This window comes from Silurus meridionalis, chromosome 18, assembly GCF_014805685.1.
Source record: "Silurus meridionalis isolate SWU-2019-XX chromosome 18, ASM1480568v1, whole genome shotgun sequence".
Lineage (NCBI taxonomy): Eukaryota > Metazoa > Chordata > Actinopteri > Siluriformes > Siluridae > Silurus > Silurus meridionalis.
In genome coordinates, this window is record NC_060901.1 from 22,882,636 (window position 1) to 22,906,193 (window position 23,558).

The following is a 23,558-nucleotide window of genomic DNA, read 5'->3' on the forward strand; positions in this document are numbered from 1 at the left end:
ATGTCTGGAACTTCTTCTTCTTCTTCTTCTTCTTCTTATTATTATTATTATTATTATTATTATTATTATTATTATTATTATATCAGTGTCCCTTAGCTCTGCAAGCATGCATAACATTTTAAGCTAATGTTCAAATTGAAAGAATGAATGATCACAATAACTTTAATTTGTTAAAAATACATTTAATGCAGTGGAACATCCGCAGACCGGTTCCTGTATTTCCATTAATTTTAGCTCTGCTATAATCATTTCCTCCCCAGCCTCTATTCTTGTCTTTCCTTGAAATAAAGCCTAAACAAAGCAAAAAAACAGCTTGTAATGTTACAGAGAAACCCTAAAGCAGTGAAGACATGACCATGTGTGACTTCTGTCCATATAAAAAACAATGACATTAAACAAGCCTGTTGAAAAATCCTCGCAACCAAATCAGTGTCAATCTTATAGGAAAAGAACCCACACTTTCATTAGCATTAAAGAATTCAACAAAACTGGATTATAACTGATATATTTAATGTGTTCATGCATTAGATAACAATACATTTCTTCAAGAGAAGCCAAAAACAATTAATGAGGCCAGAAAATAATTTAGCATAGAAGATGTTCAGCAAATAGTTAAAGAACCAGCTGAATGTCTAGTGATACAAATTCACACATCATAAAAAAATGTGCCTTTATTGAGTGAATTAGGTGCAAAATTGCCGGCAAACCACAGATAATCTGTTTCAGGGTCTGGATCAGAGCAGGGTTCATTGGAAATAAGGCCTCATAAATATCTAGGTAAAACATGCTTCCAGGGTGAAAACTCAGGCCTGACCACGCACCAGAATTTTGAATAGAAATACATGTAGTGTCCATCTAGGGGCATCAGTAGAACACTGAGAGAAGGGTAGAGGGTAGGGGGAATGTTACAAGAACAATTAAGGGTTAGGGGAATATTAAGAACACATTATTTGAATGGGGAAATGTTAAGATCCAAATATTTCACTTATTTATAGAAAAAAAATCTTCAGCTAAACTGGGTATCAGATGTAATTGACTGATTATTTATTGCATTTTTTTTACTATTGGATTTGAAATACATTCCAAGAAACATAATTTTGTTTAATTTATTCTTTGTTTAACTCCGCAGTTAAGAAACATTTGCCGTTGATATACAGAGATTTGCTGGAAGGTGAATTTATGTGAAAACCAAATGAATTTTGGACAATAGTCCACTGTTTAGACCTGTGTGTCAAAAAACAAAGTGCAAGAAACTATAAGGACTGTTGTAAAAAATGCACAAAGCTAGGTTAAAAACACATTCACATTCCTTCTCAGATTCCACAATCATCTTTTTTATTTTGACACAAAAATGTCACAAACAAGAACTTCTATATCAGCCTTCTTACACAAAACAGTTTTCTTACAATGAATTTCTTACCCTGTTACATGAATAAAAACTCATAAGATATAAAATAACACTGAAACATATAATGAAAGTGTTAGTGAATGAAGAGCAATACCCTCAATAGTAAAACAAATCACACATGCATATGCGTGAATCTGCCATTTAATTGTAAAATGTATACAATTCACAAAACAAATGAATATTGACAATCTTGTGCTTGCTATAATATATGTTTTTAGCATCACTGTAATATACAAGAATTTGTCTATATACACTTCATTCATTTTGTACTCTATAATATTGGCATATACACTTCCTGTCAGTAAGTGTCAGTAAGAGTGATATATATATAAAGCACCATTAGGCACAATCTAAAACATAGACACAAAAAAGACACACACACACAAATAAATATGGATATTTTCAACTTGTGTTGTTGAGGAGGATGCAGTTGGAGAGTTTGTGGTTGTTTCTTGTAGATTTTCATCTTGTGTTGTTGAGGAGGGTGCAGTTGGAGAGTTTGTGGTTGTTTCTTGTAGATTTTCATCTTGTGTTGTTGAGGAGGATGCAGTTGGAGAGTTTGTGGTTGTTTCCTGTAGATTTTTATCTTGTGTTGTTGAGGAGGATGCAGTTGGAGAGTTTGTGGTTGTTTCTTTGTAGATTTTTATCTTGTGTTGTTGAGGAGGATGCAGTTGGAGAGTTTGTGGTTGTTTCTTGTATATTTTCATCTTGTGTTGTTGAGGAGGATGCAGTTGGAGAGTTTGTGGTTGTTTCTTGTATATTTTCATCTTGTGTTGTTGAGGAGGATGCAGTTGGAGAGTTTGTGGTTGTTTCTTGTAGATTTTCATCTTGTGTTGTTGAGGAGGATGCAGTTGGAGAGTTTGTGGTTGTTTCTTGTAGATTTTCATCTTGTGTTGTTGAGGAGGGTGCAGTTGGAAAGTTTGTGGTTGTTTCTTGTAGATTTTCATCTTGTGTTGTTGAGGAGGATGCAGTTGGAGAGTTTGTGGTTGTTTCTTGTAGATTTTCATCTTGTGTTGTTGAGGAGGATGCAGTTGGAGAGTTTGTGGTTGTTTCCTGTAGATTTTTATCTTGTGTTGTTGAGGAGGATGCAGTTGGAGAGTTTGTGGTTGTTTCTTGTAGATTTTTATCTTGTGTTGTTGAGGAGGATGCAGTTGGAGAGTTTGTGGTTGTTTCTTGTATATTTTTATCTTGTGTTGTTTTGGATGTTGTGGATAGAGGGGTTGTTGTGTCTTTTTCTTTTGATGGTATTGAAATTTCTCTTTTTCCTACTGAAAATAATGACAATGTATTGAAAGTAATCACAGTTTACTGATCTCTGTTAGTAATATGGTACATTACACTGGAATAAAAAATTCTTATAGCCATTAATGTAAAAATGTACCTTCAACATATAGAGCGACAAATGTCCAATCATTCTGTACATCACAAATATAGTGTCCCTGGTCCTCTTCAGTCAGGTCTGATATGAGTAGAGAGAGGTTTCCTGGAGGGTTTTTACTGGCCAGTTTGACTCTGTTTTCATGGTGTCGGGTCTGTTCAGGGTAAATTTCCCGAAAATTACTCCCATTAAAAACCTCCCATTTTATAGTTTTTGGGTTGTGTTGTAGGTCAGTGCAGAAGCAGGGCAGAACTACAGACTCTCCTGTAAACCCAGTCACATCCACAAACTCTCTTTTGTTCACCAACTCACAGCCTGTAAACAGACAATTTACTATTAATATTAAATACATATTACATTAATATTCCCTGCTTGTAAATCACAACATTTTCTGCTGCAAACCAAAAAAGTATGTTAAAGGATGTTCAAATCACCTGTTAAAAATCTCTATTTGAATAAATAATCTGCACTCTGATAATATACTGATTTATTTTGTATTTATATTAACTGCTAAATCTGTAATAATCTTTGATTTGGGATTTATTAATCATGTTTAGCTAATTTACAATCATAATTTATATTAAATAATGTTCCCAAATGGGACAGTTCACCTTAAATAATACATTATTACAATAAAATATCATCCTCCTAGGGCTTCATGACACACAAACCATTCATAACATCTGACATGAAGCTAAATAAACATTTATAAAAACATGTACTGTATTAAAAAAACTTCCTAAAGTGTCAGCTGATGTACAGACTGTGTTTCTCAGTGTGAATGTTAAGTTATAACACCTCGTCTAGTGACAGATTTCTGTAGACATTAAATGGTGTTATGACGTTTTCCAGGTCGACTTTCTTTAGATCATTATGTAAAGTGTGTTATGTAGATTTTCTCTGACTGTAAATTACAGTGAGTTTGGGGTTTAATGTTTCATGCCACATTAAAATATAATTCTGATGGATCAGATATTTACATAAACTTTACCTTTTATAGATTTACATTCAAATTCACAAAACAATGTGACAGTGACATCAACTGAAGCCTTTATTAATGTTTATGTAGGTTTATGTCTGTTATAATGAATGGATTATACAGGTGTCATGGAGCTCTATAAACACTCCAGTGAAAACCAAAATAAATCATAGATTAGACTGAAAAATCTGTCACATCCAATCTGATAGCAGTCCACAGTTTCAGGTCAGTCTGATGTTCATAATCAGCATTTATTGTCATTTATAACTTGACATTGATGTGTCACAATATGACTCCTAAATGAAATTACCCTTTAGTTATGGTCAATGGAATAAATATTTTATTACATCAGTACCTATAATACATTTGAAGAGGCATCAAGTCTGCTTTCACAATAAATATAAACTTTTATTGTGTATTTAAATGTTTTACCTTTAACAACAAGAGTAAGCAATGTAGATTTCTTCTCAGTGCTGCACCAGTAGACTCCCTGATCTTCTTCTCTCAGGTCAGATATGAGTAGTGACAGATTAGCAGGAGAAGTGTTATTAAACAGCTGATATCTGCCACGGTAGTGTTCATCATTTAACACTTCAGTCAGGTTTTCTGTTCTGTAGGCCTCCCAGGTGAATGTCTGAGGTTTGGAGTGCAGATCAGAGCAGGAGCAGGGTAACAGCACTGAACGGCCTTTATAACTTGTTATATATATTGAATCATTATCACCAGAGAGCTCACAGCCTACAGAAACAAACATATAATCTCACAATCTACTGAATACAATATAAAGAACAATCTTTCAAAATGTTTGCTAAAGAAAATACTGATGCTTTGGTACATTAAAATCCAAAATCTTGTTCATGTCTGATCTCTACAGTGTGTGTGTCATATTATCCTGTGATCCATGTGTGTGTGTTTTTCTTAAATACCAGAGAGACACTTGTAGTTAGAGGGATGTATTTAGACACCATGTTCAACTACATTTGAAAATAATGAGCACTTGGTGATTGTATCACTACACTGCAGATCATTGTTCAGTTTTTGAAGCTCAAAATGATAAAACACAGATACTAATAAAATGTAAAAAAAAAAAATCTGCATAATCAAAAGTTTTTGAACAGTAATTAGATATACATGCTGAGCTTAAAATTCTGCACTTTAGTAACTAGTAATAGTAACTTTACACACATAATTAATAAAATAATAAATCATATAATTCTAATGAAAACTTTAAATGAACACAAAGCAGCTAAAATAGAAAATATCTTCACTCACCTGCAGCCACATGAAACACAACAGACAAAAAATACAAGCACTTCATCATTACTGCTTCTCCTGTGTGCACACACAACTTCCTTAGACTGAAACACACACACACACACACACACACACACACACACACACACACACACACACACACACACACACACACACACACACAGAGTGATCAGTTTTAGCATCAGATTTTAAGGGACATGTCATTAGGCTTACCACCAGTTCATTTACCAATGTATTCAAAACCAGTGTTATATCAGGCTTAATTATTATTATTATTATTATTATTATTATTATTATTATTATTATTATTATTATTATTATTACCACATTACTGAGTCATTCGTTTTCCAGTTGCGACCAACAATTACCATTTAGTTCAGTTGGTTTACATACTAGATGCGGCAGCTCTTTTAGAATCAATAACACTAATGTTCACACTCATGATTCGGTCACTTCACAAAACCTTCATTGAAATATAATGATTCGCTCACAATCACGTGTGTGTACTGTATATGTTAAAGGACAATCCCTTTAAGATAAGGAATCTAATTGCTTGTGGGAAGAAACTGTTAAACCATCATTTTGTGAGGACCTGAATGCTTGGGTCCCTTTTTGCTTTTTGAAATGACTTTATTAAGTAAATCAAATCCACAATATATACATCTTGTATCACATAAGACAATGGAACGGTTTTCAGTACATATATAAACAGTGAGAAAAAGTGTTGACATGCAAAACAATTTGACAAGTAGATACATACTATTAAATTAAAAATAATAATAATAATAATAATAATAATAATAATAAAAAAAAAAAAAAAAAAACTAATAGTCTTTCAGGCTCCTCGTGAGCACATAATGCGTATATATACAGAGACACTCATCTGTAATGTAGAAAAACACATATATACACCTACAAACAAATCTATATACACCTATAATCATACACTAGTACATACCTATCTATATGTATCTATACATTCCTCATTTCACATGTTTAACAAGTACCAAGGATGTTTCATTCTGGTTCTTCTATCTATTGTCCTTTGTCTCTTTAATTCACACAAAATCTGTTTAAAAACACTCTCAGCGGGAATATGGCACTGATTAATAATAATCATGCATCGTGTTTTCCATATTTTATAGTTTACAATACAAATCACCGTCCAAAAGAATTCCTTTGTTTTTTTGTCGAGATCTTTTTCAAAAATGCCGTACCTAATAGTTTTCTCATTTATATGGATATTCAATCCAGTTTTCACGACTTTTTGCCATATCTCCTCTGATCGTGGACAGTGTATAAGGAGGTGATCGACGGTTTCATCCTCAGTACAATTGTTTATAGGGCATTCTTTAGTTTTTACAAAACAGCTCCATTTCACAACGCAGCGTACCGCTAGCCTGCCCACACTTATTAACCACGCCACATCATGCACATTTTCTGAGATATTTTTTGTATTAACGTTATAAATGCACCGTTCGCTTTCTGCCGTGTTAAGATATTTGTGTTTGTATAACCCGCCGTGTTCATGTTCAGTAATTTTTTTATAGATGTTTTTGCTGGATGAGTTTATCCAGTCTATATTTAAATGTAGATATTTATATATTTGATCCCCATATGTTAGTTTATAGAATGGTATATTTTGTCTTCCTTTTCCCCTCTTTTTTAGCCAAGATTTCTTTTCCCTATCCAATCTCGTCCCTGTTTATTGCCTGTGTTACATTTTACAAAAAGCTATTAATAATTTACTGCCGAGCTCAATTGCATTAAGACCTCCTAGTTCCTTTGGTTTAAACAAAAGTGTTCTTGTCGTCACTTCTCTGTTATTTCCCCAGATAAATCTTACACAGATCTTATTCAGTATTGTAATGCATTTTTTGCTGGGTGGAAAGATTGTAGCTAAAAATAAGAGTTTAGGTAAAATATATGTTTTAATAACTTGAATTCTAGTTTTATAATTAGATATTTTCCAAATTTCGGTTTCAGATTGAATTTCCTCTTCTTTTCTTTCCCAATTGGTGTCAACACACTTACTGTTTTTAATCACAATTCCTAGCGTAATAGATAAAAAATTTTTAGCGACATAACCGATAAAAAATGCTTAGAAAAAGCGAGAATTTGATAACCGAGGGCGAGATAACCGGGTTCCACTGTATATATATATATATATATATATATATATATATATATATATATATATATATATATATATATATAATATATATATACTGTATATTACAGGACAATATATAGTACATCACAAAACCTAACAATAAATCTTCAAATCAATGAGAAAATGGGATTCTCAAACATCCAACAATGAGATTAAATGCTATTAAAACCTATAAAATATAAAATAAAATAAAAATATAAAATATAAAATATAAAAGCTATTAAAGTTCATTTTAATATTTCTCATGTGCATTGTTTGAAATAAATACAAATTAAATCAGTTTTGTTTATACGTATTTCTTATAAAGAAACCAAAAATCACCAAATGGCTTTGTTTATACAATGTACACAACCACAAATCACCAAATGTTTATGAACCATTGCAAAGTTGAATGTTTTACATCACCCCCGATTACAGAACCCACAAACCCTTGGAGTTACATAATCTCATAACGGACATTACACATGATATCATTTTCTTAAGACGACATAAAGCTAAAAAAAACATATACTCACACGTGGTATTTATTAAAAAAAATATTTTCTTTACCATTAGGTGATATTCTACCCAACAAGAGCCCCTAGAGAGATCTTCTCTTCTCCGCTTCTTCCTGAGCGCTGAGTGGGGGACCGAGTGGGGGGACTGGGTGGGGGACTGGGCGTGACCGAGAGCTCAAAGAGAGTAAGAGTAAAGAATGAATGAATAATAATATTAATAATAATAATATTATTATTAATAATAATAATAATAATAATGTTTTGTTTATTATTGCAAATATTGTTAATATTTATTATTATTGTTATTCTTATTGTTATTATTAATAATAACAATAAGAATAACAATAATAATTGTGAGATATTTGGAGTGTTAGTCATAATAACCTTGTCTTATACTATGTTGGCCCAGAACATTCACATTCTTATCTTTGTTTTCTTTTGTTTAACACACAACTCTCCAGTTCTCACTCTCCAGTGTTCTGTATTGTTGAAAGATTTATGATCAAACTCTTGATGTCACCCAAATGAGGATGGGTTCCACTTTTGAGTCTGGTTCCTCTCAAGGTTTCTTCCTCATTACATCTAAGGGAGTTTTTCCTTGCCACAGTCACCACGGCTGCTCATCAGGGATAAACACACACCATTCACCTGGACTGTGATTTTTGTAAAGCTGCTTTGAGACGATGTCTGTTGTGAAAAGCGCTATACAAATAAACTTGACTTGACACAAACTGTTTCATTTTGTTATGTGCTAATCTGCACGTGCACCATTGGGTGGTTCCTGTTTTTTGTAGCTTTTTCTATCACATAACTTGACCATATATGGAGTTGTCATGTTCACACTAACTTTCCGTTCCCCTTTTGTTGTGTTTCATTAAGACACAGAACAGGAAAATAAATCTGTGGATTTAAATGTACAAAAACATTCTAAATTGATAAAAAAATATTGTACCTTATAGTATTTATTAGATGTATTGTTTTTGTAGCCTGTTCTCCTTCTGCTGTTAATAAAACCCAAGGATACAAAGGTGATTCAGTGCTGTTACCCTGTTCCTGCTCTGACCTGCACTCCAGACCTCAGACATTCACCTGGTGGAGCAACAGCAGAAACAGGAATCGAACTGAAGTGTTAAATGATGTGAAGCAAGGTTAAAGTTTAAGTTTAAAGGTAAAACATTTAAATACACAATAAAAGTTGATATTTATTATGAAAGCAGTCTTGATGTGTCTTTAAGTAACTTATAGTGTTTATAGAGCTTCATGACACCTGTACAATCCATTTATTATAACAGACATAAACCTACATAAACATTTATAAAGGCTTCAGTCGATGTCACTGTCACATTGTTTTGTGAATTTGAATGTAAATCTATAAAAGTTAAAGTTTATGTAAATATCTGATACATCAGAATTATATGTTAATGTGACCTGAAACATTAAACCCCAAACTCACTGTAATTTACAGTCAGAGAAAATCTACATAACACTCTTTACATAATGATCTAAAGAAAGTCGACCTGGAAAACGTCATAACACCATTTAATGTCTACAGAAATCTGTCACTAGACGAGGTGTTTTCACTGTAAAATGAAGTGTAAAATGTGTTTCTTTGCATCGCTCAGTTTTAATGTATGTGAGTTGAAGCAGAACAGCAGCTTCCACACTTTACCTGATTACTTCACATAGTGAAATTATATTGTGTTATAAGTATAATTTTCATGTTCTTCCTTTCTCCAGACTGTTCCTGGTGTTACTTACTCTACTGTATCCCACATAAACACAGCTGGAGCAGCACGGGTCCATATAAACAATGGAGAGAAAACTGAATACACCAGCATTATAACAAACTAATCCAAAGTAAATATATAGAATAATGCTGAATAGTTACAGTATATTACATACACACAGTGGTAAGGATTTACAATCTGTATATGTTTTTACATTTACACACATTTACACCAAACGCTAATCTAACACACACACACACACACACACACACACACACACACACACACACACACAAACAGCCTCGATTTTATGGCTGCAATAATTATTACTGCCCACCAGGCGTCACTGTTCCAGCATTAAAATTCCACTGTGAAATTCCTAAAATTTCTACGTATTTACATATACAGCAATACCGAGCTTTATGTAAATGTAAGATTTTTATCTTTTTTTTTTTTTTTTTTTTTACGAAAATGTAATCAGTTCAATTTCATTTATTATGAGATGAGAAATTTGTCAAGATTTTTTTTATTGTTGTTCACTGTAAATAATAGCATTTATAAAATAAACACCAAAGCCAATTTTTTTTTTCTGTTTAAGAGTAACATGAAAGAGGAACCAGGTTTTATATGCCAAAGCTATAATGATAATATTTGTAAAATTATGTTTTTTTTATTATAATTCTTTTTATTTAATGATTAATTTTTTTTTACTTTTATAAAGCTTTTAATAAAAACAGAGCATCAGATATCAGTGTTTCATAAAGAAATGATGGAGTTTATTACATGAAAGCTCACTACATTTCTAAATCATTAGAGATTAAAAAAAAAAGGTGTAATATTTTTGCAGCAGAAATGTTTCATCTCTGAGAATAATAAAAAAAGATAGACATTTTATACATTTGTTAAATGTATAAACATTTATACATCAACAAATTATTATTATTATTATTGAAAAAAGTTATTTTTCCTTTTCTTTTCTTTGATATGTGTGCTATGTCCCAGTGTTTTTTAATTTATCTTTCTTTTTTTGTGCTATACTTTTTCTGTGTGAATGATGTTTCATGTTTGGAGCTGTTTCATTTTTAGTAATAAAACTATAATCGTTAGAATGAAACAAATTTTGAATTTCTGACATATAAAAATAATCTGCCTACAAAGAAATGCATCCAATCACAATCCTGTTTGTTTCACTTTCGAAAGCAAAGTAGCCAATCAGACATCAGAGTTGCCCAATCACAATCCTGAACTCAAATGCACTTTTTTCTTTTTTAATCCTGTTTTCAGCATTGTGATTGGTTAACACCAAATCGTTTCTGTGCTTGGATTGGCTGTTCTGGTTACATCCTAATCTTTATTATTATTACTATTAGTAGTAGCAGTAGTAGTAGTAGTCATTCCTCACTCTTTAAATAACCTGCACTGGTGTAAATAATGGAAAGAATCACTGGGATTAATGGAAATACTTAATACTTAATACTTAATACACTTAATACTATAGGAGAAAGCCGGAGTTTGGGGACCAAAAAGAGGACAGAAGATCCACTTTGTCTGATGGAGCGTTTGCACTCCCTGCATCGAGGTCCAGGAGAGCCGAGAAAAAGAAATCTGGAGAGAAGAATGTCTGGAATAGGAATCTGCGTAGTAAAGAAAAGAGAAACTGAAACTGCAAGAATTCTCCTGGATTTTGCAGCAAATATAAGGTAGAAGCAGAGCTGCTGCGCATGCGCTTTTGAGCTGTCGGTAACGCACTTGGTTCCAATTTAACGCAGAAGCGCGCAGAAGAGAAGCTCAGTATCGGGGTTCTTGGTGGGAAGAATATCGCCTAATGGTAAAGAAAATATTTATATCTGTCAGGGATCCACCTGCCACGCCCCCTTTGGTGGCTCTCTATGCCTCCACTCTCCATAGAGCTCCAGGTTTAACCACGCACACCTGGAGCTCATCATCACTCATGCCTCCACTCTCTCTGAAGCGCCAGGTTTAACGAGGCACACCTGAAGCTCATCACTCCACTCCTACATAAACCCCTCACTCACATTCACTCCCCGTTCGTTATTGTTTATGTTTGACTTTCCGTACTACATGTTTTGGCGTTCCGGTTTTCATGCAGGACTTCTCGCATCCATTTCATCCGGACTACAGAATCCCGTACCGGCTGCGCTTCCCCTCCCTGTGCATCTCGGGTCAGCTACGCTTCTCCCAATGCGCTACTCGGACTATCTCTCTCAACTGTAGGACTGCCGTGTGCTTGTGTGTGTGTGCGCGTGTGCGCGTCTGTGTGTGTATGTTCGTATCTCTCTCTCTCCCTCACACGTGCATTAAAGCCCAAGCAAGCTGTACTCCGGCTTCCGCCTTCTGTTTCGCTCGCACCCTGACAGAATAACGAACCTCCTGAAAAGGATATAATTTACAAAAAAAAATAAAAAAATGATCGGGTTGCTGCCGTGGTCCCAGCGCGATCCAAACCTAGGATGGAGGATTCGCTGTGCCACGATGAAGCGACGGTCAAGCTCCGCCTCTGGAAACACCCGGAAGCACGCAGCCGATTCATCCTCGCCGGCTCGGGAACGTGCAAGCACGGCCGCGCCACGCCCCCCTGCGAGTCTTATGGAATTCCCGGCTCGCTTTTCCGGCGATATGGCGGAGTGGAGCGTTTTTGTTTGGATCGTGGATAAATATGAGCTTCTATCCCTCCTCTTACACCACAGAAACAGCTAAAATCAGGCTCCATATCTCCCTCTTGTCTGGAGACTCTCTCTCTCTTGCCAGTAAGCTGTGGAGCGCGTTCGGAGGGGATTTCCGTTCGTGTACTCATTTCATTGAGCTTCTCACGGGGATTTTCGGGATTCGGTTCAGGACCTCCAGGAGAGCGTAGCTCCGCCCCAGGACCTCCAGGAGAGCTCAGCTCCGTTCCAGGTCGTCCAGGATTGCTCAGTTCCGTTCCAGGTCGTCCAGGAAAGCGCAGCTCTGCCCCAGGACCACCACGAGAGCGCAGCTCTGCCACAGGACCACCACGAGAGCTCAGCTTCGCCCAAGGACCTCCAGGAGAGCCCAGTTCTGATCCAGGACCTCCAGGAGAGCTCAGTTCTGCTCCAGGACTCCCAGGAGAGCTCAGCTCCGCTCCGATGTGTCCCTGAGAGCACCTCTCCGCTCCAGTATGTCCCCGAGAGCACCTCTCAGCTCCAAGATCTCCAAGCGAGCTCAGTTCCACGCCAAGGTCTCCCGGCGAGCTCTGTTCTGCTTCAGGACCTCCAGGACAGCTCCTTTCCACCCGGAGCTTCCCAGTGCACTCAACTCAGACTCAAGGCGGCGAAAAGATCGTCGTACCGCCGCCCAGACGCGAAAGGGACGTCGTACCGGTTTCCCCGAGGGCAACGCCTCGCTTCACGATCACCCAGAAGGCGACAGCTTGCCTCACTGTTCCTCTGGAGGTGAGGCCACATCACAGGGTTCCTCTCCCGGTGAAGCCACGTCGCAGAGCTTCTCTCTGCCCCAGAGCATTCCTGAGAGCTCCTCTCTGCTCCACAGCGTCTCCGAGAGCTCCTCTCTGCTCCACAGCGTCTCCGAGAGCTCCTCTCTGCTCCACAGCGTCTCCGAGAGCTCCTCTCCGCTCCACAGCGTCTCCGAGAGCTCCTCTCCGCTCCACAGCGTCTCCGAGAGCTCCTCTCCGCTCCACAGCGTCTCCGAGAGCTCCTCTCCGCTCCACAGCATCTCCGTGAGCTCCTCTCCGCTCCACAGAGTCTCCGAGAGCTCCTCTCTGCTCCACAAAGTCTCAGAGAGCCCCTCTCTGCTTCAGCACGTCCCGCCTCCGAGCTCCTCTGATGGCGATGTCTTGCCTCCGTGCGACTCCGAGGGCGACGTCACGCCTTTGAGCTCCTCCAAAGACGACGTTACGCCTCTGAGTTCCTCCTTTGACGACGTCTCGCTCCCGAGCTTCCTGGAAGGCGACGTCTCGCCCCAGAGCTCCTCCTTCGATGACGTCTCGCTCCCGAGCTTCCTGGAAGGCGACGTCTCGCTCCCGAGCTTCCTGGAAGGCGACGTCTCGCCCCAGGGCTCCTCCTTCGACGACGTCTCGCCCCAGGGCTCCTCCTTCGACGACGTCTCGCCCCAGGGCTCCTCCTTCGACGACGTCTCGCCTCAGGGCTCCTCCGATGGCGACGTCTCGCCTCCGGGCTCCTTCGATGGCGACGTCTCGCCTCCGGGCTCCTTCGATGGCGCCGTCTCGCCTCCGGGCTCCTTCGATGGCGACGTCTCGCCTCCGGGCTCCTTCGATGGCGACGTCTCGCCTCCGGGCTCCTCCGATGGCGATGTCTTGCCTCCGTGCGACTCCGAGGGCGACGTCACGCCTTTGAGCTCCTCCAAAGACGACGTCACGCCTCTGAGCTCCTCCTTTGACGACGTCTCACCCCAGGGCTCCTCCTTCGACGACGTCTCTCCCCAGGGCTCCTCCTTCGACGACGTCTCACCCCAGGGCTCCTCCTTCGACGATGTCTCGCCTCAGGGCTCCTCCGATGGCGCCGTCTCGCCTCCGGGCTCCTTCGATGGCGACGTCTCGCCTCCGGGCTCCGTTGACGTCACTCGGCCGCTGGACACCACCGGGGTCGTTTTTCTGATTCCGGGCTCCACCGGGTGCTTCACTCCTACTCCGATCTCCGCTACGGACGTAGCTCCGATCCAGACCTCCCCATTGGGCGTCTATCCGGCCCTAATCGCCGCCGAGGGCATCACTCGGTCTTGGGTCTCTGCTGTGGAGGTCGCTCAACCTCGGGACTCCGCTGAGGGCGCAGCTTGGTCCCTATCCGACGCTGGGGCTGTCTCTCTGCCTCCTGGCTCCGCCGAAGACGTCCCTTCGTCCCTGGTCTCCGCTACAGGCAGCTCTCCGTCCCCGGTCGCCGCTGGAACCGTTTCTCCGGCCTTCGTCCTGGCTCCGATCTTCACCAGGGGTTTTGCTCCAATTCTGGCCTCCGCGATGAGCTGCGCGCCGTTTCGGACTTCCGCTGGGAGCATGGGTCCATCCCATGCCTTCGGGTTGAGCATCGTCCGGTTCCTGCGCTTCGCCTGGGCTGTCGCCCCGCCTCAGGTCCTTTCTGGCCTTCTTCGGTTCTGCGGCGGTTCTGACCAGGTCCCGTTCGACCCTGGACGGACACCGGGATCCTCCTCCGAGTGCCCTGGCCCTCCAAGCGTCTGTGGGTTTGGAGCGTCAGGTGCCACCCCTCAGGGGGGGGGTAATGTCAGGGATCCACCTGCCACGCCTCCTTTGGTGGCTCTCTATGCCTCCACTCTCCATAGAGCTCCAGGTTTAACCACGCACACTTGGAGCTCATCATCACTCATGCCTCCACTCTCTCTGAAGCTCCAGGTTTAACGAGGCACACCTGAAGCTCATCACTCCACTCCTACATAAACCCCTCACTCACATTCACTCCCCGTTCGTTATTGTTTATGTTTGACTTTCCGTACTACATGTTTTGGCGTTCCGGTTTTCATGCAGGACTTCTCGCATCCGTTTCATCCGGACTACAGAATCCCGTACCGGCTGCGCTTCCCCTGCCTGTGCATCTCGGGTCAGCTACGCTTCTCCCAATGCGCTACTCGGACTATCTCTCTCAACTGTAGGACTGCCGTGTGCTTGTGCTTGTGTGTGTGTGCGTGTGTGCGCGTCTGTGTGTGTGTGTGTGTATGCTCGTATCTCTCTCTCTCCCTCACACGTGCATTAAAGCCCAAGCGAGCTGTACTCCGGCTTCCGCCTTCTGTTTCGCTCGCACCCTGACAATATCACGCACTTTTGTATAAAACGTGTATTTTTTTAAAGATCTACTTGTTCACCAAGCATGTATATAAGCATTGATGGTCTTTTTTTCATATTGTACTAACAGTTAAACTGTTTGCATTCACATCGATCCATATTTCTTTTCCAGATTATTAGAATTAACATGGTTTCATGTGATTTTAAATATTTTCTCTGACATTTCTTATATTTTTCCTGTGTTTCTACATGTAGTGTCCATCTAGGGGCATCAGTAGAACACTGAGAGAAGGGTAGAGGAAAAGGGGAATGTTAAAAGAACAATTAAGGGTTAGAGGAATATTAAGAACACATTAGTTGAATGGGGAAATGTTAAGATCGAAATATTTCTCCTTATGTATAGAAAAAAATCTTCAGCTAAACTGGGTATCAGATGTAATCGATTGATTGATTATTTATAGCATTTTTTAACTATTGAATTTGAAATACATTCCAAGAAACATTATTTTGTTTAATTTATTCTTTGTTTAACTCTGCAGTTAAGAAACATTTGCTGTTGATATACAGAGATTTGCTGGAAGGTGAATTTATGTGAAAACCAAATGAATTTTGAACAATAGTCCACTGTTTAGACCTGTGTGTCAAAAAACAAAGTGCAAGAAACTATAAGGACTGTTGTAAAAAAATGCACAAAGCTAGGTTAAAAACACATTCACATTACTTCTCAGATTCCACAATCATCTTTTTTATTTTGACACAAAAATGTCACAAACAAGAACTTCTATATCAGCCTTCTTACACAAAACAGTTTTCTTACAATGAATTTCTTACACGGATACAAGAATAAAAACTCATAAGATATAAAATAACACTGAAACATATAATGAAAGTGTTAGTGAATGAAGAGCAATACCCTCAGTAGTAAAAAAGAAAATCACACATGCATATGCATGAATCTGCCATTTAATTGTAAAATGTATAAAATTCACAAAACAAATGAATATTGTTAATCTTGTGCTTGCTATAATATATGTTCTCAGCATCACTGTAATATACAAGAATGTGTCTATATACACTTCATTCATTTTGTACTCTATAATATTGGCATATTCACTTCCTGCCTTCTCCTGCTGTGTTAATGTGGGTCAGTTGAGTAGCAAGTGTCAGTAAGAGCGATATATAAAGCACCATTAGACACAATCTAAAAAAAAGACACAAAAAACACACACACACACACATAAATATGGATATTTTCAACTTGTGTTGTTGAGGAGGATGCAGTTGGAGAGTTTGTTTCTTGTAGATTTTCATCTACAAGATGTGTTGTTTTGGATGTTGCGGATAGAGGGGTTGTTTTGTCTTTTTCTTTTGATGGTAGTGAAGTTTCTCTTTGTCCTACTAAAAATAATGACAACGTATTAAAAGTAATCACAGTTTACTGATCTCTGTTAGTAATATGGTACATTACACTGGAATAAAGCATTCTCATAGCCAATAATGTAAAAATTTACCTTCAACATATAGATGGACACATGACCAGCCATTCTGTACATGACAACAATAGGTTCCCTGGTCCTATGAGTAGAGAGAGGGTTCCTGGAGGGTTCTTACTAACCTGTTTGAATCTGTTTTTGTGGTGTCCAGTCTGTTCAGGGTAAATTTCCCGAAAATTAAACTCCCATTTTATAGTTTTTGGGTCGTCCTGTAGGTCAGTGCAGAAGCAGGGCAGAACTACAGACTCTCCTGTGAACCCAGTCACCTCCACAAGCTTTCCTGTGTTCACCATCTCACAGTCTGTAAACAGACAGTTTACTATTAATATTAAATAAATATCACTTTAATATTCCCTGCTTGTAAATCACAACATTTTCTGCTGCAAAAAAGTATGTTAAAGGATGTTCAAATCACCTGTTAAAAATCTCTATTTGAATAAATAATCTGCACTCTGATAATATACTGATTTATTCTGTATTTATATTAACTGCTAACTCTGTAATAATCTTTGATTTGGGATTTATTAATCATGTTTAGCTAATTTACAATCATAATTTATATCAGATAATGTTCCCAAATGGGACAGTTCACCTTAATTAATACATTATTACAATAAAATATCATCCTCCTAGGGCTTCATGACACACAAACCATTCATAACATCTGACATGAAATTAAATAAACATTCATAAAAACAAGTACTGTATTTAAAAGACTTCCAGAAGTGTCAGCTGATGTACATACTGTGTTTCTGTCAGGGATCCACCAGCCACACCCTCACATAAACCACACATTCCTCCGAGCAGCTCCTCCTCCTACTAATCATGCACACCTGACTCTCATCAGCTCACACTACATAAGCACCCACTTCCAAACACTCCCCGTCCGTTCTACCAATTAGTCTTCACTGGACCTTCTGACTGCTCTTTTCATTGGACTATTCCGTTGTGGATTATCACCAAGAGCTTCTTTCGTTGAGATTCTACTCTGTGGATATATCTATTGAACTGTTCTTTGCCTGTGCAGTCTGTCATCCCGTGCTTAATGCTGGTTTGGTTTATCTACATTCCCTTCGTTATTAAACACATCTTTGTTCTGTTGAACTTTGGCTTCTGCTCGTTCCTCCAGCCTGACAGTTTCTCAGTGTGAAAGTTATAACACCTCATCTAGTGACAGATTTCTGTAGACATTAAATGGTGTTATGACGTTTTCCAGGTCGACTTTCTTTAGATCATTATGTAAAGTGTGTTATGTAGATTTTCTCTGACTGTAAATTACAGTGAGTTTGGGGTTTAATGTTTCATGTCACATTAAAATATAATTCTGATGTATCAGATATTTACATAAACTTTAACTTTTATAGATTTACATTCAAATTCACAAAACAATGTGACAGTGACATCGACTGAAGCCTTTATTAATGTTTATGTAGGTTTATCTCTGTTATAATGAAGGGATTATACAGGTGTCATGGAGCTCTATAAACACTACAGTGTTACCAAAATAAATCATAGATTAGACTGAGAAATCTGTCACATCCAATCTGATAGCAGTCCACAGTTCAAGGTTTAAGGATTTAAAATTTAAGTTTAAGTTTAAGGAGTTATTGTCATTTATTACTTGACATTGATGTCACAATCTGACTCCTATATTTAAATTCCCCTTTAGTTATGGTAAATGTAGTAGCGATTTTATTACATATGTAACTATAATTCATTTAAAGAGTCATCAAGTCTGCTTTCACAACTAATATCGATGTTTATTGTGTATTTAAATGCCTTACCTACAACATAAAGCCAGAACATTCTAGATTCATTTTCAGTCTTGCACCAGAAGCCTCCCTGATCTTCTTTTCTCAGGTCAGATATGAGTAGTGACAGATTAGCAGGAGAAGTGTTATTAAACAGCTGATATCTGCCACGGTAGTGTTCATCATTTAACACTTCAGTCTGCTTTCCTGTTCTAAAGGTCTCCCAGGTGAATTTCTGAGGTTTGGAGTGCAGGTCAGAGCAGGAGCAGGGTAACAGCACTGAATCACCTTTATGTCTTGTTATACGTAACCAATCATTATCACCAAAGAGCTCACAGCCTACAGAAACAAACATAATCTCACAATCTAATGAATACAATATAAAGAAAAATCTTTCAAAATGTTTGCAAAAAAAATATTCATGCTTTGTTACATTAAAATCCAAAATCTTGTTCATGTCTGATCACTACAGTGTGTTATATTATCCTGTGATCCATGTGTGTGTGTTTTTCTTAAATACCAGAGAGACACTTGTAGTTAGAGGGATGTATTTGGACACCATGTTACAACTACATTTGAAAATAATGAGCACTTGGTGATTGTATCACTACACTGCAGATCATTGTTCAGTTTTTGCAGCTCAAAATGATAAAACACAGATACTAATAAAATGTAAAAAAAAAAATCTGCATAATCAAACGTTTTTAAACAGCAATTAGTTGTACATGCTGATCTTGAAATTCTGCACTTTACTAACTTTACACATATAATTAATAATATAATAAATCATATAATTTAAATGAAAACTTTAAATAAACACAAAGCAGCTAAAATAGAAAATATCTTCACTCACCTGCAGTCACATGAAACACAACAGACAAAAAATACAAGCACTTCATCATTACTGCTTCTCTTGTGCACACACAACTTCCTCAGACTGAAACACACACACACACACACACACACACACACACACACACACACACACACACACACACAGAGAGACACCAGTTTTAGCATCAAATTTAAAGGGACATGTCATTAGGCTTACCACCAGTTCATTTACCAATTTGTTCAAAACCAGTGTTATATCAGGTTTAATTATTATTATTATTATTATTATTATTATTATTATTATTATTACCAAATTACTGAGTCATTCGTTTTCCAGTCGCGACCAACAATTTCCATTTAGTTCAGTTGGTTCACATACTAGTTGCGTCAGCTCTTTTAGAATCAATAACACTAATTCACACTCACACACTCACACTCACACTCAATAACACTAGGTCCCTTTTTGCCGGGGGGGGGGATGATGCAGTGTTTGTGAGACGTGTGTGTGATAACCCACAGTACTGATGGCTGTGCAATTCCCAAACAGGGCTGTAATGCTTGATAATCTCAATATTAAAAAACATGGTGAAGCCGGGTTCTGTAAGGCTTGCTTTAGTTGAGAAATGTGCTGGAATTTTGCTAAGATCACGACAATGATGGCAATGCTCCAGTATAACAGAGAGCAGCAACTTCAGGCCAAGGCAATAGTAGAACCAAAACTACAGTATACACCTTTTTTAACCAATCAAGCACTGTAAGTGAGGGTAGGAATGCTTAACTTATAGAAACAAATGTTTAAGAAATGCTACAGCTACAAAGGGTACGATGAGACAAAAAGGGAAGTTAGTGACAATATTTAAAAAATTACAAATATTACAGGACAATATATAGTATCACAAAACCTAACAATAAGTCTTCAATCAATGAGAAAATGGGATTCTCAAACATCCAACAATGGAATTAAATGCTATTAAAACCATAGAAGTTCATTTTAATATTTCCCATACACATTGTTTGAAATAAATACAAATTAAATCAGTTTTGTTTATACATATTTCTTATAAAGAAACCAAAAATCACCAAATGGCTTTGTTTATACAATGTACACAACCACAAATCACCAAATGTTTATGAACCATTGCAAAATTGAATGTTTTACATCACCCCTGATTACAGAACCCACAAACCCTTGGAGTTACATAATCTCATAACGGACATTACACATGATATCATTTTCTAAAGACGACATAAAGCTAAAAAAAACATATACTCACACGTGGTATTTATTAAAAAAGCATCATAAAAATATTTTCTTTACCATTAGGTGATATTCAACCCAACAAGTGCCCTGAGAGTGATCTTCTCTTCTGCGCTTCTTCCTGAGTGGGGACCGAGTGGGGAGACTTGGTGGGGGACTGGGTGGAGAACTGGGTGTGACCGAGAGCTCAAAGAGAGTAAGAGTAAAGAATGAATGAATAATAATAACAATAATAATAATAATAATAATAATAACTGTGAGATATTTTGATTTATATATATTCTTATACTATGTAGGCCCAGAACATTCACATTTTTATCTTTGGTTTATTTTGTTTAACACACAAACTGTTTCCTTTTGTTATGTGCTAATCTGCACCTGCACCATAGGGTGGTTCCTGTTTTTTGTTTCTTTTTCTATCACATAACATGACCATATATGGAGTTGTCATGTGGAATTAGGAAGTGCAGGAGAGCAAAACAGATGTGGGATCAACAGGGTGATGAAAAAAGGAGGCAGAAGAACAAGGAGATGCGGCAGCAGGTGAAGAGGGATGTTGCGAAAGCCAAGAAAAAGGCATATGAGGAGCTGTATGAGAGGTTGAACACAAAGGAAGGAGAAAAGGATTTGTAGCAATTGGCCAGGCAGAGGGACTGAGCTGTTGCAAGTTAGAGCAATAAAGGATGGAGATGGAAATGTGTTGACTAGTGAGGAAAGTGTGTTGAGAAGATGGAGGGAGTTTTTTGAGCAGCTGATAAACAAGGAAAATGAGAGAAGAGAGAAGGTTGAATGATGTGGAGTTGGTGAAGCAGGAAGTGGATAGGATTAGTAAGGAGGAAGTGAGAGCAGCGATTAAGAGGATGAAGAGTGGAAAGTCGGTTGGACCAGATGACATACCGGTAGAAGCATGGAGATGTTTAGGAGAGATGCAGTGGAGTTTTTAACCAGATTGTTTAACAAGATTCTGGAAGGTGAGAGGATGCCTGAGGAATGGAGAAGGAGTGTGCTGGTACCGATCTTTTCAGAATAAGGGAGATGTGCAGACCTGCAGTAACTACAGGGGAATTAAGTTGATCAGTCACACCATGAAGTTATGGGAAAGAGTAGTGGAAGCCAGGCTGAGAGAAGAGGTGACCATCTGTGAGCAACAGTATGGTTTCATGCCGAGGAAGAGCACCACAGCCACATTGTTTGCTTTGGGAATGTTGATGGAGAAGTATAGAGAAGGACAGAAGGAATTGCATTGTGTATTCGTGGATTTAGAGAAAGCGTACCACAGGGTGCCAAGAGAGGAGTTGTGGTACTGTATGAGGAAGTCAGGTGTGTCAGAGAAGTATGTGAGGGTGGTGCAGGACATGTATGAGGACAGTGTGACAGCAGTGAAGTGTGCAGTAGGAACGACAGACTGGTTAAAGGTGAAGGTTGGACTGCATCAAGGGTCGGTTCTGAGCCCTTTCCTGTTTGCAGTGGTGATGGACAGGTTGACGGACGAGGTCAGACAGGAGTCTCCCTGGACTATGATGTTTGCAGATGATATTGTGATTTGTGGTGAGAGTACTGAGCAGGTTGAGAAGAGCCTGGAGAGGTGAAGGTACACACTGGAGAGAAGAGGAATAAAAGTCAGTAAGAGTAAGACAGAGTATATGTGTGAATGAGAGGGAGGGCAGTGGAGTGGTGCGGGTGCAGGGAGAAGAGGTGGAGAAGGTGGTGGAGTTCAGGTACCTGGGGTCAACAGTGCAAAGTAATGGAGAGTGTGTTAGGGAAGTAAAGAAAAGAGTGCAGGCAGGGTGGAGTGGGTGGAGAAGAGTGACAGGAGTGATTTGTGATAGTAGTGTATCTGCAAGAATGAAAGGGCTGTGGTAAGACCTGTGAAGGTGTATGGTTTAAAGACAGTGGCATTGAGTTAAAGACAGGAGGTGGAGCTGGAGGTAGCAGAACTAAAAATGTTGAGGTAAATAATAAATAATAAATAATAGTCAGAGGCATGTGTGAATGCATGCCATGACCTTGCAGCAAAGTCATAAAGTGATGTATGATATAATTCTGCATAATCTTATTAAGTGTCTCCAGAAAGTGCATACAGAGAAAGTAATTGATATTACACAAGCTGTCAATCTTAACATGCTGCATGGTTCTGTAAATTGTGCAGCTTTTGTTCTGTCTGACCAACTGCTGGAAATAGTCATTGTATAAAACATAAACCATCATTTACACACATTTACACCAGACGCTGATCTAACACACACACAAGCACACACACACACACACACACACACACACACACACACACACACACACACACAATAACAGCCTCGATTTTATGGCTGCAATAATTAATACTGCCCACCAGGCGTCACTGTTCCAGCATTAAAATTCCACTGTGAAATTCCTAAAATTCCTATTTACATACACAGCAATATCGAGCTTTATATAAATGTAATATTTGTATCTTTTTTTTTTTTTTTTTTAAATGTAAGAGTTTAATTCCATTTATTAGGAGAGGAGAAATTTGTCAAGATTTTTTTTGTTCGCTTTAAATAATAGCATTTATAAAATAAACACCAAAGCCAATTATTTTTCTGTTTAAGAGTAACATGAAAGAGGAACCAAGTTTTATATGCCGAAGCTATAATGATAATATTTGTAAAATAATGTTATTTTTTAAATTATAATGGTTTTTATTTCATGATTTTATTTTTTTACTTTTATAAAGCTTTTGATAAAAACAAAGCATTAGAATTCAGTGTTTCATAAAGAAATGATGGAGTTTATTACACGGAAGCTCACTACATTTATAAATCATTAGAGATTTAAAAAAAAAAGGTGTAATATTTCTGCAGCTGTTTAAATGTTTAATCTCTGAGAATAATAAAAAAGATAGACATTTTATACATTTGTTAAATGTATAAACATTTATACATCAACAAATTATTATTATTATTATTATTATTATTATTATTTATTATTATTATTATTAGTGAAGATGATGTCTATATCCCTGTGTTTTTTTATTTATCTTAATTTATTTTGTGCTAAACT

At 38.1% G+C, this 23,558-nt stretch overlaps 1 protein-coding gene and 1 long non-coding RNA gene across 2 annotated transcripts in view; both read right to left on the bottom strand.

Annotated features, from left to right (window-relative positions):
- Positions 1-23,558, bottom strand: part of LOC124401676 (neogenin-like) — a 49,619-nt gene that overhangs the window by 16,181 nt on the left and 9,880 nt on the right. The window lies entirely within an intron of this gene.
- Positions 15,935-17,467, bottom strand: LOC124401772. The gene is made up of 3 exons (XR_006928610.1): positions 17,422-17,467; positions 16,799-16,977; positions 15,935-16,581 (listed from the first exon to the last, which is right to left on the bottom strand). It is a non-coding gene; the product is annotated as an uncharacterized LOC124401772 (long non-coding RNA).